The sequence below is a fragment of the Mobula hypostoma genome, chromosome 17 (assembly GCF_963921235.1).
Source record: "Mobula hypostoma chromosome 17, sMobHyp1.1, whole genome shotgun sequence".
Taxonomy (NCBI): Eukaryota; Metazoa; Chordata; class Chondrichthyes; order Myliobatiformes; family Myliobatidae; genus Mobula; species Mobula hypostoma.
In genome coordinates, this window is record NC_086113.1 from 47,917,362 (window position 1) to 47,931,491 (window position 14,130).

At 42.2% G+C, this 14,130-nt stretch overlaps 1 protein-coding gene across 1 annotated transcript in view; it reads right to left on the reverse strand.

The window, feature by feature from the left end:
- Positions 1-5,855, reverse strand: part of nrsn1 (neurensin 1) — a 37,072-nt gene extending 31,217 nt beyond the window's left edge. Inside the window, exons 1-2 of the mRNA XM_063069361.1 lie at positions 5,543-5,855; positions 3,009-3,119 (exon numbers count right to left, since the gene is read on the reverse strand). The gene's annotated coding sequence lies outside the window, so the exon portion shown is untranslated. The remainder of the gene's footprint in view (positions 1-3,008; positions 3,120-5,542) is intronic.
- Between the last annotated feature and the right edge of the window lie 8,275 nt (positions 5,856-14,130).

The following is a 14,130-nucleotide window of genomic DNA, read 5'->3' on the forward strand; positions in this document are numbered from 1 at the left end:
AGATTCACCACCTTCTGCCTAAAGAAATTCATCCTTACTGCTGTTCTAAATGGAAGTCCATCTGTTCTGGGACTGTGCTCTCTGGTCCTAGAATCATCCACCATGGGAAACGTTCTCTCTTAATCTACTCTATCTTGACCTTTCAATATTCAGTAGGCTTCACTGAGATCCCCCTCATTTTTCTAAATTCCAGTGAGTACAGGCCCAGAGCCATCAAATGCTCCTCAACATTAACCTTTTCATTCCTGAAATCATTCTCGTGAAACTTCTCTGGACCCTCTCCAATGCCAGCACATCTTTTCTTAGGTAAAAGGTCTAAAGCTGTTCACAATTCTTCAAGTGTAGTCTGACCAATGCCTCATAAAGCCTCAGCATCACATCCTTGCTTTTACATTCCAGTCCTCTTGAAATGAGTGCTAACATTACATGTGCCTTCCTTACCGCCAACTCAACCTGCAAGTTAACCTTTAGGGAATCCTACTCAAGGACTTCCAAGTTCCTTTGCACCTCAGATTTTGAAAATTTCTCTCCATTTAGAAAACAGTCGTTTTTTTTTACTTCCACCAAAGTGCATGACCATACACTTCCTGACACTATATTCCATCTGCCACTTCTTTGCCCATTCTCCAAATCTGACCAAGTGCTTCTGCAGACTCTGTGTTTCCTCAACACTACCTGTCCCTCCACCTATCTTTGTATCGTTCACAAACTTGGCCACAAAGCCATCAATTCTGCAATCCAAATTGTTGACATATAATGTGAAATGAAGTGGTCCCAACACTGACCCCTCCAGAACACCACTAGTCACTGGCAGTCAACCAGAATAGGCCCCTTTATTCTAACTCTTTGCCTCCTGTCAGTCAGCTGATCTTCTATCCATGCTAGTAGCTAATGGCTTGTTGGCCTTCATAACAAGGAGAGCTGAGTATAGGAGCAAAGAGGTCCTTCTGCAGTTGTACAGGCCCCTGGTGAGACCACACCTGGAGTATTGTGTACAGTTTTGGTCTATAAATTTGAGGAAGGACATGCTTGCTATTGAGGGAGTGCAGCGGAGGTTCACGAGGTTAATTCCCAGGATGGCGGGACTGTCATATGTTGAAAGATTGGAGCGACTGGGCTTGTATGCACTGGAATTTAGAAGGATGAGAGGGGATCTGATTGAAACATATAAGATTATTAAGGGATTGGACACGCTAGAGGCAGGAAACATGTTTCTGATGTTGGGGAAGTCAAAAACAGAGGCCACAGTTTAAGAATAAGGGGTAGGCCATTTAGAACGGAGTTGAGGAAAAACTCCGTTTTGCACCCAGAGAGTTGTGGATCTGTGGAATGCTCTGTCTCAGAAGGCAGTGGAGGCCAATTCTCTGGATGCTTTCAGGAAAGAGTTAGATAGAACTCTTAATGATAGCAGAGTCACTGGATATGGGGAGAAGGCAGGAACTGGATACTGATTGTGGATGATCAGCTATGATCACAGTGAATGGCGGTGCTGGCTTGAAGGGCCGAATGGCCTACTCCTGCACCTATTGTCTATTGTCTATTGTAATACCATTGGCTCTTACTTTGTTAAGCAATCTGATGAGTGGCACCTTGCCAAAGGCCTTCTGAAAAGCCAAGTAAGCAACATCTGCTGACTCTCCATTGTCTATCCTGTTTGTTATTTCCTCAAAGAACTCCAACAGAAGTGTCAAGTAAAATTTCCCCTTAGGGAAACCATACTGACTTTGGCCTGTTTTATATCACACCCAACATGATATCAAGAAAAAACAAGAAATAACCAAGAGGATCTCGATACATCAAAGGGTATGAAACCTGATCACATCCCTGGTATGAGATATGTAAATCTGGGACTGAATGTACCGTAGCCAAACTGTTGCAAAGCAGTTACAACACTGGCATCTCCCAAACAATGCGGAAAAATGTCCAGTACACAAAAAGGGCAGGACAAAATGAATGAGGCTAATTACCACCCTATCAGTCTACACTCGATCATCAGCTAGCTAATGAGGTGTCATGGACAGTACTTCCGAGTGGCACCTACCCACTCATACCCCATTCACCAATGCCTCTTTAGGTTTTTCTCAGCCCTCTCTGTTCCAGACCTCATCACAGGCTTGATCCTAACTTGGACTAGAGAGTTGAATTCCAGAGGTGAAGAGAGAATGATTGCACTTGACATTCAGGCAGTATTTGATGTGTGTGGCTTCAAGGAGTCCTGATGAACTGAAATCAATGGACAACAAAGGGAAAATACCCCATGGCTGTGGTTGTCAGAAGTCCAGTGTGCCTGCCCTGAGACTTCATCACAGTTCCTCAGGACATTATCCGAGGCCAAAGCATACTCAATTGCTTCAGTAATTGCTGACAAGCAAAGAGATTTAGGAATGGGCGATATTAGGGCGTATTTAGAATTTATGGTATATAGGAAATAATAATTTTAACAGCAGCCAGTCTTCAAACCTGAACGGGGATTGCAGATTGAATTTAAAATGCAGTTCTGAACAATGGCCATCCATTTGACTACAGAATCACGCATATGCATGAATGAAGCCCAGAGTCATTGGGAATTAACATCCATTTTGGGTGTCTGGAGTGTGAGTGCAAAGAAGGAGGTTATTGAAAACTCTGTGTAATTCAAAAGAAGCATTGTAAATACATTGTAACTATAGAAATTATCCTGCTGTACCCTTTGATTTTTAGCATGTAAAATGTCATGTAATATTTGTCCGAGCAGGCCTCTTCTTCCAAGAGTGTCTCAATATGATGCCTCTTGCTCATTTTTGCTGAATAAACCACTTCTGTATCCACTAGCTTCAATGTCTCTCCAGTGACTTTGCTCACGTCACAACAGGCAATAAATGCTGGTGAGATCCAACAAAATGAATGAATAGAAAATATATATGATTGCTTATTATCTGGAATCAGTCTAAATTATATTTTTTCTATCACTATTAACTGTCTATAGCAGAGAGCTATAGATATAATTTTTAATAATATACCGGGCTTACCATGAGTTGGTACGCCATTAAACACGAGCCTGTTATGGTCCAACCTCTGCCAAGGTAAACATTGCCCACACTGAACTCTGATGCAACAACAATCTCAGGCCTGCTTGTATGCTGAAAGACAGAGACATTAGTTTCCCATCAGTGAACAGGATTAACATATAGCAAGGGTTCAGTTCCTGGCATCCAGTCACCGAGCCTAATTTTTGGCCCCTGTAGTCTGCATGAATGATGAGGTACATATATCTGCTGAATAGTGTAACACTTTACAGCGCTGGCAATTAGGGTTCAATACCTGCCGCTGTCTTTAAGGCGTTAGTGTATTCTTCCTGTGACTGCGTCGGTTTCGTTCAGCTGTTCTGTTTCCTCCCATGTTCCAAAAAAAGTATGGGTTACTAAAAGTATGGGTAAGTTGTGGGCATGCTACGTTGGTGCCAGAAGCGTGGCAACCCTCGTGGGCTGCCCCAAATGCTTCCTTGAATGTGTTGGTCATTGATACAAACGATGCATTTCACTGTGTGTTTTGATATTCGAGATTCAGGATTGAAGATTGTTTAATGCCATTTCCGGTACACAAGTGTAAAGGAGAACGAAATAATTGTTACTCCAAATTCGATGTAGTACAGAAATAAATACAATAAGATAAATAACAATAATAAAAAACACACTAAACATAAATATGTAAGATAGCTTATACACATAGATTGACCTGAGTGATGCTAGACAGAGGAGAGTCTGTGCATAAGGTGAATCTGACAGGAAATGATAAAGTAGTGGTGGGGTGGGTTAGTGGGTGGAGGTGTTCCTCAGCCTTACTGTTCCCACACACTCTAAATGTGACAATAAAGATAACCTTCAAACTTCTAATCTTTATTCACTAAGTGCATTAAATATACTGTACTCAATTTGAGCCAATGATTAGTTATCTTGAATTTAGAAAATATTTTCTCATTGCAAATAAAATGGCTATCTTATTCCAAAGCTATTTTGTTTGGATTTCTTCTGCAATTTTCCAATAATGCTGGAAAATAATTGTCTGCTAACAGCAGATATTGTGTTTCATGGTCCAGCATAATGGATGTAACCCACTATGTGAAAGATGTGTATTCTCTTTGCATTCTCCTCCCTTCCCTTGAAAGCTGCAGGAAGGCTGGTCCCAGTCATCAGCTGCCCATAGCTTTCACATTGTCACTTTTCATCCTGACCAAGCTGTTCATTCTGGCAGAAATAACCAGCCTGTCCGCACACGCACACCACTTCATTTGTGATCTATGCCTATTGTTCAGGTGCATGACTGATTTTTCTCCTCACTAGACTGGGAAATTGAAGGCAACTGTCACGGTTTGCTCACTATCATAAAAGAGATCAGTGGACCAACACAGACCAGGTATTGAAACTGTAACCTCCCTTGCTTGTTGGGTTCGGTAATACAATGGCAAGGCAATTACCTAATTGTGCAGGCCTGCTGTTCTATTACTTATCCTCCAGAACAACATAATGACCACTTTCAGCTTAATTATTGGTGTTTGCTTTGCACTGTGAAGAAAGTAATTATCCTGATAGTGATGTGGCGATCAGAGCATCATCGCATTATACAACAAAGTCACTCAGTTGTTAAGTAGCTGTCAAGCACAGTAGCAGATCTCTTGACAAATCTGGTTTAAATTCTTGGTGGGTGACATGAGAACTGCACTGTGCACAACAAAGAGTGATGTAACCCTAGATTAAAAAAAATACAAAGCACAGTTTGTTCTATTCAGTTCTAATAGCTGGCACTGCAGTTCAGTCCATGAATCTACCTTGACAGGTGAAACTTGAAGGGATCCACTTCGAACGGATGAGAGGTGCCCTGATATGTATAGGATGATGAGAGGCATTGATCGTGTGGATAGTCAGAGGCTTTTTCCTAGGGCTGAAATGACTAACACGAGGGGGCATACTTTTAAGGTGCTTGGAAATAGGTACTGAAGGGATGTCAGGGTTAAGTTTTTCATACAGAGAGTGGTGGGTGCGTGGAATGCCCTGCTGGTGACGGTGGAGGAAGTGGATACGATAGGGTCTTTTAAGAGCCTCTTAGGTAGGTACATGGAGCTTAGAAAAATAGAGGGCTATTTTTCTAGAGTAGGTTACATGGTCTGTACAACATTGTGGGCTAAAGGGCCTGTAATTTGGTGTAGATTTCTATGTTCTATGTTCTATGAAAGGCACTTTCCTGTGTCAACAAGATATTATACTGCCTATGACATGCAGGATACGTCCTGAGGACCTTCATAGTGGAAAACGAAACAAATTCACATTTAGCCAAACAAAGATTACAGGAACAGAATAAGGCAGATTTTAAAGAGGACTTTTATTTATTATTTTCATTATTAGGATATGCATAAGTCTGAGTCAGGGTATTCCAACTTGGCAGCGGATATACAGTTCACTTGTGTCAGCCTATCACACAACATCTATCACCTCTACACAATCACACCACAGTAACAGTTGCCTTATTAAGTTAATGAATATAAAATAAAGACTTGGTTGTTACTCACCCAAATTTATCTTAACAAATGACCATTCAGCAGTAGGAAATTGTAATATGGATGAGCCTATGTTACTTGCAATGTGGAGACATTGAGTAATGAAACTTCACAGACCTGCACAACAAGAGGCCGGCGGTCAATCTAATATGATAGTGACTGCTCCACTAATGTCTACCTGGTAAATAACCAGCCATTGGGTAATTTTATTACCTAGGATTATTTCTATGGATACAGGTGTATGTGTATCTAACAAATCTAATGTTCAACCACTTCAAGGGTTTCAAAGGTTCATTTAATGTCAGAGAAATATATACAATATACATCCTGAAATGCTTTTTCTTCGCAACCATCCACAAAAACAGAGGAGTGCCCCCAAAGAGTGAATGACAGTTAAATGTTAGAACTCCAAAGCCCCCCTCCAGCTCCCCCCTCCCATGCGTAAGCAGCAGCAAAGCAACAAACCCCCCTCCCCCACCAGCAAAAAAAAGCATCGGCGCCCTCCACTGAGCACTCAAGCATGCAGCAAAGCATCAATAAAGACACAGACTTACAGTACCCCAAAGACTACTCATTCACCCGGTAATTTGACATACCACAGGCTCTCTCCCTAGTAAGGGAGAAAGAGATGTCCCTGTCTCACTGCGAGAGGGGAGACATAACAAACAACTCGCTGATTTACGATGTTAAAAGTCTGTTGCGTCGCTTTTTCCGAGCTCTGTGCCCAAAGAACTCAGGTCTCTGGGCAAACAGCCAGCAGCCAGCTTGCTGCTTTCGATCTTCCGTCTCCCATGACACACCAGGTGGCGACACTGACCTCGAGTCCGCTCGCCTCCAGAGCCACGAAATCCCGAAAATCCAAAGGCGCGCTAGTCTTCTAGGCTGCATCCTTGGTATATCGAATAGCAGCCAGTCGTGAGACCCCGAGAGTGGGTCCCATTCCCACAAAAAACCGAAGTCAGTGTGTAACTCCAGGTCAGGGTCTTCACAAGAACCCTGAAAGGGAAAAATAGAGATATTAAAGATAGAAATACCTTTAACATAGCTCACAACAAACAACAGGAATTCTGCAGATGCTGGAAATTCAAGCAACATACATCAAAGTTGCTGGTGAACGCAGCAGGCCAGGCAGCATCTAGAGGAAGAGGCGCAGTCGACGTTTCAGGCCGAGACCCTTCGTCAGGACTAACTGAAGGAAGAGTGAGTAAGGGATTTGAAAGCTGGAGGGGGAGGGGGAGATGCAAAATGATAGGAGAAGACAGGAGGGGGAGGGATGGAGCCGAGAGCTGGACAGGTGATAGGCAGAAGGGGATACGAGAGGATCATGGGACAGGAGGTCCGGGAAGAACGCCGGGGGGGGGTGACCCAGAGGATGGGCAAGAGGTATATTCAGAGGGACAGAGGGAGAAAAAGGAGAGTGAGAGAAAGAATGTGTGCATTAAAAAGAGTAACAGATGGGGTACGAGGGGGAGGTGGGGCCTAGCGGAAGTTAGAGAAGTCAATGTTCATGCCATCAGGTTGGAGGCTACCCAGACGGAATATAAGGTGTTGTTCCTCCAACCTGAGTGTGGCTTCATCTTTACAGTAGAGGAGGCCGTGGATAGACATGTCAGAATGGGAATGGGATGTGGAATTAAAATGTGTGGCCACTGGGAGATCCTGCTTTCTCTGGCGGACAGAGCGTAGATGTTCAGCAAAGCGGTCTCCCAGTCTGCGTCGGGTCTCACCAATATATAAAAGGCCACATCGGGAGCACCGGACGCAGTATATCACCCCAGTCGACTCACAGGTGAAGTGATGCCTCACCTGGAAGGACTGTTTGGGGCCCTGAATGGTGGTAAGGGAGGAAGTGTAAGGGCATGTGTAGCACTTGTTCCGCTTACACGGATAAGTGCCAGCAGGGAGATCAGTGGGGAGGGATGGGGGGGACGAATGGACAAGGGAGTTGTGTAGGGAGCGATCCCTGCGGAATGCAGAGAGAGGTGGGGAGGGAAAGATATGCTTAGTGGTGGGATCCCGTACATAGCTCAGCCTAGTTTTACTGGGAAGATCTACAATATACTTATTCTGTGGGTAGGTATCAATGAAATAAGGCATCATTTGAGCCAACAAACAATTTTTTAATGGGTTATCTCAATATTCCCATCTACACCAAGGTCCTTCAAGAATGACATATGACTGTCCATAATCCATTTATGTGCATCCACTGGTTTTGTGAGGTCCTTGATGAGAAAGTTACTTGAGGGTGAGAAGGCAGGTTCACCAGCCATGTCCCTCTCCACTTCATGTCAGTAGGAGTGTTCAATGATGGCAATGTTATCTAGATGAGTTATTGGATGTCACTAAGGTTGATGGGGTAGGAGAAATGTAGTCGCTCAGTGAACTATTCTGCATTGTGGCTATCAGGGGTCTAAACAGGAGGTTAAGTAGGTTTAGGGTAGGCATTTGGCCTTGGTTTTTAATGGACATTATTTACACAACCATATAAAAGCAGCTTCACATGATAATGATAGAAGTGCTGCAGTCTGTATGCAGTAGGCAGTTTGCTGTTCTTTAATCTCTGCTCTCATCATGCTCTGTTTTTCACTCAATCATGTGCTTGATCACCCTTAGTATAGACAGTTGCTGCATTTTGGCAAGAACCCTGTGAGGATGCCAACAATTCCACGAAGTTGGCTTGATTTTTGGTTTCAGCTGAATGAAGAGATCTGGCTGGTGTCCATGGTTCTTTCTCTTTTGATGAAGCACTTGACCTCTCTCTGACCTTGGTTGATGGTCTTGCTTAGACCATCTAATCCCTGTTGGCAGCAATAAGTTAATGCTCATTTTCACAGAATAACGGAAGACAACATTCTCTAGGATTACAAATATATGGAAGTATCCAAAATCAATGATAACAAAAATGACAACATAATCATGTGTGTAATGTGAAGCAAATTTCATTTCTCAGGTCCAACTGATCTAATATCTTCACTAATAATAACTGCACCTGTTCTGTTTTCAAATCATTAGTATTTGAAACAACTGCTAGAAGCCAGTTTAAGGTCAATGCTTCATTAATTTGGAGTCTGAGTATTCAATGGTCTCACTACGCTTACATGACCTGAGAAGGGTAATGGCTTGCCAAATGCAATCTTCCAATATTTCCAGTGGTGAATATTACAAAAGGATGCAATTGAGTATGCATTGGGTTTTTAGATACCAATTAAAATCGTCAGGATTAATTTCCATTCCCAAACTGTAGTATTCATTAAAAGGTTTAACAGTACCTTAAGGAAACTAACTGAATTCTCAGGCTTCTCCTTGAATTCATAAAGCCATTAACAATATGTTGATTAATCTTTATTGCTGAAATTTTACATGCCATTAAAATTAAATATCTCACCGACAAACTTAAGAGGATTTTTTTCCATGCCAAAATAATGATGCTATTGAAAATCAGATGTCAATCGGACTTAATGGTCCAGTACTCACTCTCCCCTCTCTCTTCTTCTCTTTATCAACTTATCTCTGTCTATCTCCCTTTCTACATATATATCCCTGAATCTGTATTTTTCCCTCTCTTTTTTCCCTCTCCCTCTCTCTTTCTCTCACTCTCTCTTTCTCTCTATTCTTTCTCTACTCTCTCCCGTTTCAAGAGATGAAGAAGTTCAGAAGGTCTGTTTTGTTCCCTTTTTCTGAGTGACAGGCAAAAGTCCAATGTTTTACCCACACTGCCGTCCTTCAGTTGGTTGAAGTGGATATAAGCAAGCATAGAAGGTGATACTATTTTTCATGCAGACGGGCTAATGCACAGTGAGGATCGTAAACTCACTGTTCTGACTCTGCACACTTTGAGAGAATGAAGCAATGCCAGGTGGCATGAAATGGCTATCAAACCTTGAATCTAACTTTAAGTGTCACCTTCCCGCCATCATTAGCGTAATCATGCTGAAAAAAGAAGAGCAAGTTATTACCAACAAATATGTAGGGCTACATGATATGGGGAAATTAGGTAATGAGAGAGAGAGATGATTGAGAGCATGAACTAGGAGTTTAATCATTCAACTACAATTGGTTTTGTCTTGGGATTGTTATGGAAAACATCTCCTTAATAAGAAATTAATTTTCAATGTGATATGTTTGCTAAATGGAAGTTAGTGCAGAGCTTATACTGTATGTTACTTGGTAAGATAATTGCAATGCTGCAACAAGGCATAATTATCTAAATCTGCAACAGATTATAGGAACAGACTGGATGAGAAATGAAAGAGAAATGCCCCAGTGGCTCGCTATCTGAAGGCTATTTCTGCAAGGCCTTCCACAGCATTACCCTTTGACACTTATTTAAGACATATTTAATAATTGACCCAAAGAGAATGTTGCAGCTGTTTGTGTATCATATTTTAACATGATTTAGAAATGTTAATTTGAACAATCTGATTCCAAGCCTGTCAGACTTTGAGCCTCAATCTTTATATTATTTTAAAATATAGCAATGTAATCCTACAGTGCTAGTTGAGGTCAGAATCGTATTTCTGCTTGTCATATATTAGAACTGTTTCTACTTAAAAAGTGAATTAATTAGTAATGAATTCCATTCATTGACCTTATTAAAATACAAATGAATGTTAAAAGCATAGAATTAACTGCATGAGGGCCAATTAAAGAAATGGACAAAGTAAGTCTCAAGACAAACAAGTATCTTAAAATGAATAGAAGCATATGAAAAGGAGTAGATCATCCTGTCTCTTGAGCACATTTGTACAGAACAATATCTGATGACAGATTGAGCTTGGCTATCATGACCTCATGTTGAAACAACCTGCCAGAATTCATTAGCTCAGCTGTAGGAAAGTGCAACGGGTCACAATGTGCACAGTAGCTTCTGATGAAGGGCACCATTAATCAGAACAAAAAGTTGTTTCTCTCTCTGCGGATGCTGCCAATCTTGCTGAGTATTTCAAATCTCACATTTCCAGCAGTTGTGATTATTTTTGCTTTTCTGTTACTTTTGGGATAGTTGGTTCATCTTTCTTTGTGGCCAGAATTTATTTCTCCTGCACTCACCAGGTTGTGATTTTCTGCCTATTCAGGTTGGCCTAAAACATAGGGACTGGCAAGCAACAGAAAGGAAAATCCTGGCATGTATATGAATTACATTTGGCTATCTGTGTGTTTATACAGAAAATTTCCATCTTCTGCCAGATTTTCACCACTGATGTTCTGGACTCATCATAACTGCAAGTCCTACCTCTTTCTCCTCTAATCAATTGGATTGGGGTACTTGAATTCACTATTGGATCTATTTTGCATTTAATTAAATATAGTTGTTTTGAATGATTTTTGGAAAAAAAGTGATCTAGTATTCTTAGTCGTCGAAATTTGAAAAATACTTTTAAATGGTGCTTTTCATTCTTAACTTGGTTTTGAATATAAAGGCATTCAGAAACTATCAATCTCACCAACTGCTTTTACAGCCAGTGCTCCTGGGCAGATGGTTTCCCTGGCTGTCAAAGAAGTCTGGGAGTTTGGCTGCCACTAAATACTTGCAGAAGTCTTGTATGAAACCGGGCCTTGTTGATGTGCAGAAAGCCGCCATCCCAGTGTAAAATTGCACCCAGTGCCATTTACAAGAAACTATGGGCTTTGGAGTATATCCTTGATCAGTCTGGGCCTCTTAATGGTCATCAGAAAATGCAGCCCATGATCATCTAACATGAATAATTTACAGTATCTGCTCATCTACAGTGACATGGCCTGTTTAAATTCTGCAATTGACCTGCATTTTGCTGCAGAATATTGGTGTCAATGGAGAAAAATGGGGCTAAAGAATGGGTTAATGAGTTTACAGTCCTGGCAGTCCTAAACAGAACTATTAAATACCGATACGGGTGAACAACTCTTTAAGTAAGATTGTGTTGATAGGTTAGAAAGCTGAGGTTAGACAAGAAGTTAAAATACAGAACCTTGTGCGTAGTATTCCCTGGATTACTCCTGGTGCCAAGTTCCAGTGAGTTCAGCAATTGAACGATGGGCCAGATGAATGTGTAGCTGAAGTTTCGGTGCAGGGGGAAGGAACTGAGGTTCTTGGATCATTGGGATCTCTTCTGGGAGATATATATATATACATACATACATACATATATACATACATACATACATATATATATACATACATACATACATAAATAACCAACCGATGGGGTACGAGGGGGAGGAGAGGCATTAATGGAAGTTAGAGAAGTTAATGTTCATGCCATCAGGTTGGAGGCTACCCAGACAGAATGTAAGGTGTTGTTCCTCCAACCTGAGTGTGGCTTCATCTTGACAGTAGGGGAGGCCATGGATAGAGATATCAGAATATATATATATTCTTTTTCTCTCTCTCCTTTTTCTCCCTCTGTCCCTCTCACTATACTCCTTGCCCATCCTCTGGGCTTCCCCCCTCCCCCCTTTCTTTCTCCCTAGGCCTCCTGTCCCATGATCCTCTCATATCCCTTTTGCCAATCAACTGTCCAGCTCTTGGCTCCATCCCTCCCCCTCTTGTCTTCTCCTATCATTTTGGATCTCCCACTCCCCCTCCTACTTTCAAATCTCTTACTAGCTCTTCTTTCAGTTAATCCTAACGAAGAGTCTCGGCCCAAAATGTCGACTGTACCTCTTCCTAGAGATGCTGCCTGGCCTGCTGCATTCACCAGCAACTTTTATGTGTGCAGCTCAATGTTCCAGTCTGTCTATACTTTAGGCATGACGAAAGAGCAGGTAGGAGTTTGGGGTGTGAGGGTGGGTACTGAGGTTGCCTTTTCATGAGGGAGAACTTAACAGCAGTACTTAGAGAGGATGTTCTCTAGGGGTCATCTAATGAGCCCATTTTAGTGGAACTTTGAAATAAGAAGGGAATGGTCACTTCGATAGGGGTATGTTATCGACCCCTGATAGATAGTAGAAACTTACGGAGCAGATATATTGAGTAATTGCACACAGTAGTGAAAATAGTAGGGTAATGCTAGTGGTGTGGGCACGTGGCCAAGTGGTTAAGGCATTGGATTAGCGACCTGAAGATCATGAGTTCGAACCCCAACCAAGGTAACGTGTTGTGTCCTTGAGCAAGGCACTTAATCACACATTGCTCTGCGATGACACTGGTGCCAAGCTGTATGGGTCCTAATACCCTTCCTTTAGACAACATTGGTGTTGTGGAGAGGGGAGACTTGCAGCATGGGCAACTGCTGGTCTTCCATACGACCTTGTCCAGGCCTGCGCCCTGGAAAGTGAAGACTTTCCAGGCACAGATCCATGGTCTCACAAGACTAATGGATGCCTTTTACTTAATGCCAGTGGGCAATTTCAATTTTCCTGGTATACTGGGCCACCCAGAATACAAAAAGCCTGGATGGGGGTGGAATTTGTTCAGTGTGTTTTAGAGAGTGTCCTCATGAGGAAACTATACGGGAAGGAGCAATACTGGACTTCCTCTTGAGGAACGAGGTTGACTGAGTAACTGGGTGGCAGCTGGGGAGCACCTAGGGTCCTGTGACCACAATTCTATTAGTTCTGAAATAGTTATGGGAAAATGTAGAACAGATACACAGGCCATTCCTGAACAGAAGCAGGGTTACCTTTGGGGGCATTAGGCAGGATCTAGCAGACTCCACTTAAAGATAAAGGAACAGTTGGCAAATGGGATGCCTTTAAAAGGGTTATATCAAGAGACCAGGGGCAGCATGTTTCAGTTAGGTTGAAGGGTAAACATGCCATTTCCAAGGAACCCTGGCCTGTAATAGATATCAAGTTTCTGGTCAGGAAAAAGAAGGAAGCATACATTGCTTTTAGTCAGCTGGATACATATAAATCCCTCAACGTAGAGAAACTTTTTAAAAGCAGGCTTAAGAGGGAATTCCAGAGGACAAAAAGAGGGTATAAGATGGGTTTGGCAGACAGGGTTAGGGTTAAAGATAATACAAGAAGTTCTTCAGTTTTGTTGTCAGTAAAAATGTGACTAGGTCCCCTTAAAGACCATCAGGGCTGCTGTGTGTGGAGCCATAGGAGACGACTGAGCTTTTTAGTGTCTATTTCTCCTCAATGTTTACTAAGGAGGAATATCATGAATGTTAAAGAAATGAGGGTAATAACTAGTGAAGTCTTGGAATTTATGCATATGATGAGCAAGGGGGCATTTTTAGGCTTAAAGCACTTTACGATGTGCAAATTCCCAGGGCTTGACCAAACGCACCCCTGGACTTTATGGGAGACCAGGTAATAAATCATGGAAGCCTTTGTAGAGTTATTTCCTTAGTCATTAGCTACTGGTGATGTTCCGGAGACCGGAGGTGGCTAATGTTGTCCTACGATCAGGAAGAGTAACAAGTACAGACCAAAGAGGCTGACTTCAGTTGTGGGGAAGGGCAGAGATTTAAAAGAGATCTGAGAGACAACTTTTGTACGCAAAGAGAAGTGAGAACCTGGAAAGAGCTGCCACAGGAAGTGGTTGAGACAGATACAAATGACATATTTAACAGGCATTTGGATAGGTAAGTGGAGAGGAAGGACTTGGAGGATTATGGCCAAATGCAGCCAGGTGAGACTAACAGGAAGGATGCTGTGGTCAGCATGGACCA